This window comes from Calidris pugnax, unplaced genomic scaffold (genome assembly GCF_001431845.1).
Source record: "Calidris pugnax isolate Ruff unplaced genomic scaffold, ASM143184v1 scaffold4, whole genome shotgun sequence".
Lineage (NCBI taxonomy): Eukaryota > Metazoa > Chordata > Aves > Charadriiformes > Scolopacidae > Calidris > Calidris pugnax.
The window spans coordinates 784,098-788,685 of NW_015090781.1; the positions used below are offsets into that span (position 1 = coordinate 784,098).

General features: G+C 38.8%; 1 protein-coding gene across 1 annotated transcript in view; it reads right to left on the reverse strand.

The window, feature by feature from the left end:
- Positions 1-312: 312 nt before the first annotated feature.
- The window catches only part of ADGRA1 (adhesion G protein-coupled receptor A1), a 286,732-nt gene continuing 282,456 nt past the window's right edge, over positions 313-4,588 (reverse strand). The window contains exon 19 of the mRNA XM_014959599.1: positions 313-759. The gene's annotated coding sequence lies outside the window, so the exon portion shown is untranslated. The remainder of the gene's footprint in view (positions 760-4,588) is intronic.

Here is a 4,588-nt window from a genome sequence, read left to right on the forward strand (position 1 = left end):
GTTGTTGTGTTAAAGGGTAAAGGAATTTGGCAGAAAATAAACCTCCTTGTGTTCCAGCTTGTCCTCAGGTATCAGAGGTGCTGGGGGCATCTGGGCATAGATTCTGGGTGACGCCCAATTTGGCACTACAGGTCTGGTCAGGTTCATTGTATTGAACTAGCACGATTATAGATGCACAATAGCATGATGGACTTTCAGTCTAGTTGTGTTCAATGAACTAGCATGGACAGATTTTTAAAGTTTGGTTGCATTTAATGAGAACTCCCACAGATTAATGAATAGTAGAGTTTATTGAAGCAACAGAATTGCAGATTCTTTTGGATTGCTGGTGATAATACACTGTCTGCAAAACACATGCACATAATATAGCAACATAAAACATCTTGAGTAATATAGTAGTATAAACCAACTCTATATAGAGATTTCCAAGTTTTCTGGGGAAGTACTGGGTATAGCTGTGTGTACTTATGGGGAGGAAGCGAGGCTCTCAGCCCATTGACTGGCCCCAGGAGTCAGTGATGATTCATGATGGTGTTTTCCTCATTTGTCTGTGATGGTATCTTCTCTAATATCTTGCCATTCTTAAGCCATCTTTGTACTATTTTTTACCATTCAGGTGGAGTGGGAATGACTCTAGTCATATATACCTTCATTATGATTGCTGCAAAATTTCCATAGGCCAAGTTTCCAGAGGTGTGAGAGGAATGTGGGAGGAGTGCTCACTAATGGTCTTTGTGTGAAAAATCTAAAGAAGTCTTTCTACAGGGAAAAAAAAAATAAAGAAAACATATTTCCATGAAAAACAATCCTATGGAATTCAGTTCTTTAAGTAGCTCTCAGAAGTTTCAGACAGTGTTTCTTGAATTACTAGAATTCTGGACATGATTTCTTGCTTTTGAAGGGTTTATACCTTACAGAAATAAGATAAAGTTGCATCCTTGCTTTTACTAAAGGCACAGCGGCATGTTTCACAGCAAAGTGCATTAAGGCAGAAGAGAAGTATCTTTCCTTTTGTCTTGCAGCATGTCAGGCACGCTCCAGGCATGCAACAAATAATAAATAAAAGAACAGTGTTAGCGTAGCTGGGATTAGAATATTATTACCATACTCTGGAGTCACTGTCATGCTCTTTCATCTCATTCTTGGCAATGCACTTGCCAGTTCACATCATAGTTTGAGAAAGATATGCCAGGATATCAGCTGCACATAAGAACAAGAAACTCAGGATATATCTTTTATTAACTTGCTCTCTGCATGGGTATATCTCAACAAGACCTTTGAATATAGCTTGTGAGTACCAACCAGCAGAGAAAGAGTGCAATTTCTAACAGTCCTTTCCAATGAATTCTTAATTTGTCTTCTGGAAAAGCTGGATGATATCAAGGCAAAATACACATTCTTGAGTTTTTCCTGCCAGTTCTCTCCTCTAATACTTTATTTGCATATAACTATATTGCATACGTTAGAAAAGTCTGGTAAGGAGGTCTCTCTCTAGTAACAAATATCTAGGTTGTAGCAATTTGGTACATAGAGGAACAGGAGTGTAAACTGTATAATGTGTCCTGGAGCTCACCCTGGCATGGCACCAACGGAGTTAAACAGAGCCCCAGCTGCTGTGATTGCTCCACCTTTATATTTTATCTGACAGTTCTCTTTCTCTCCCTGGATTGACATGTAGCCCTTTTGCTCTGTCTGTTCACATTTCACAGTAGCTCCTCTGGTGTCTCTTTCAATTTTTTCCATATAAATGCATTCCCTGTGATACATTAAAATTTGTGCACAGAAGACTTTTCCTTAAACTTACTGTTGCTTTGGCACACTTACCTTTACGCATAAGTAATTAATATTAATAATATAGATCAATAAATAAATCCCAGGCCAAAATAGGAGAAGCTTCTACAAAATTTCATTTTCACAATATATGTCTTGTATGACTGCCAGCATAAAATTTCCCCTGTGGAGGACTTCCAAATTCACTGGTTTCAGTGTTTGTATTGGCAAGTGGAGGAACGTCCAGTACCATAAGCTGATGGTGACAAAAGCTTTGATAAGGAAATAGATTGAGATTTGTGAGAAAAGATCGAACCTGTCTTCAGGCAGGGACAGACTAAAAAAACTTTATGGCCCCTAGTACTACAAGTTATATTACTCCAAAAATAAGGACTTGGGGCATGCTTTAGTTTCAAAGGAGAATTGGCAGGTAACATTCAATATGAAGGTGTTCAAGTTTTGCAACTGAGAAGTTAAAATCTCCTTGAATAACTCTTTAGTGCTCCTTCTCTTTCCCCAGATGACTTTGGATGTGATTTGAGCTGACACCCACAGTTGTGTGTTTGAATAGCTCTATTCAGTCCTACGGTACAGTTTACACGTCAGCTTCCCTGACCTGAAAAACATGACACTCTTGATTATGTTTGTCAGCCCATCCTGAGATTTTACTTCATTATGAAATTTATTGGAAAAGAAACATTGAGTACTTGATTTCCCTCTTTTGAATCTCTTTTAAATGTTACAGAAAAACTTACCGAATAATATAAATTCCCCCCAAAGGATTTGTATCTCTCAATAATAGCTTATAAAACTGAAAAGTCTTCTTTAAGAACTTTGCACAACTCAGTTCTCTCTTGTTAATATACAGTTTTGGCCTCTTTGATTTTAAAATATATAAATCCAATATAAAGTAAAATACATGTAAAAAGAATTATATGATTTATATACTTTTCACTGAAAATGTAAACATTTAAAATGAATGAATTCTGAAAGGAACAGCTTTGAGTGTTATTGACTGAAAAAGCAGATGGTGCAAGAATACATTAGTGTCACAGAGCATTACCTTCATCCTTAGGAGAAGAGATGGCATCTCCATGATGCACTGGGCTTTTTCATTGCTTTCTACATGGTTCAAGTCATAAAACATGAAAACCTCCTGTTTCTTACTGAAGCTGTGTACCGTAGAAATTAATGTATCTCTGATTTACTCTTTGCATATAGTTTGCTTCTCTGAGGGGAAAATTCAGCTTGAGGCTGATAAGTCATTTAAGTCTCACCTAAGACCTTAAAAAAAGTGTAAGTATGACTTAAATTACACATGAACCTTGAGCTAACCTTTGCAGAAGGGTAAACTCAGTTTCTTTAACCCTCACGCATTAGATTTAACTTGTTTTCCACTATAAGGAGGATGAAGGCTTAGCACATGAAGACACCTATTTGTCTTTTTCAATTTCCTCTCTTTCCAGAGGTCCAAATCTTCTTCCATCATATAACCATGTGAAACACGCTTGCAAAAGTATTTCTAAGTTTTTTAATGAGAAGATTGTCAATTATCCAAGTCCTATTGTAACATATTATGGAAATTTGTGCCAGCCCCAGAGTGAATTCTGCTAAGACTTGCCCCAGGCTCTGCCATGCTTCCAGAGGTTCCCCAACCCAGAAAGCAGCAGCCAGGCAACGAGGCAGCTGCTTTCTGTCCCACTCAGCCAGGTTTTTTACCAGGAAAATTCATGATCAAACCAATAAAAGGGATCCTATTCATCACAGAAATATGTATGATAAAAACAAAATTATTTTTATTAGGCACATTATTTTCAGTTCACTTTAAAACGGTGTTAGGACAAGATATTTTGCCAGAGACACTGCAGGAATATTAATATTTCTGGCTTCACTCTGAGGTCACCCCTGCTTCTTATACCATTACCCATCTTCTCAAACACACAGGAACAGACAAGCCTGTTCAGGGCCTCCCTGTGCAAAGTGTGACATACCCAAAAAGTGTTCCCACTCCAGTATGACATTTTAATCTCCATTAATTTTCACCTACTTTAAAAGAGGCTCCTCTGGACAACGTTGAGCACTGAAAGTCTGTGTAAGCATTCCCTGGGGTTTTCTATTTAGCCAGACATAGAACATGTGTCTGGATGACACCTCACGGAGAACAGCTGTAGGTCAGCTGGAAGAAGGAGCTAGGCAACCTCACAAGACTTTTGCTGGTCTAACTGCTGCTTTTTGATCAAAGGTAAGTTAATTTATACTCAACTGCTATCTGAGACTTGGGCTTGGTCCAAGCATGCACACAAGTCCACAGTATCCTTTTGCTAAAGAAGATGCTGAGAGTGCAGGGAGTTGTCCTTGGTGTAGAGAAATAGTCCATGTTCCTGCCCTACCGCTAAATTTCTCCTGGCTTTCAGAAGAGAAGGTGACATGAAAACATGCCTGTGGCAGCACAATTGGCTTTGGAGCTGGGATGCACCTATGTCAGGAACCCCCTGACCAGACCTCAGAAAAGACAAACAGCCTCGCTGTCTCATAGACATAAAGATTCTGGAGACCTCTGCAGACTGTCCAGTCATGCTCTGCCTTGCGCCTCTTATGTTCCTGTGCTAATTAGGAACCAATCACAGAGGAACTTCCACAAGACTTTGGGGGAGAATCGCTTTTTCCTGCGTATCTGTCATACCAGTCTTTTGTATCACAATTGTGGGAACATACAGGAGCAATAGGAAAGATACCTTTAAACTGGGACACTATTTAAAAAAAAAAAAACCACAAAACTTTACTTGCTTTAGCTCCAGGAATGTGCTAAGCTATAATT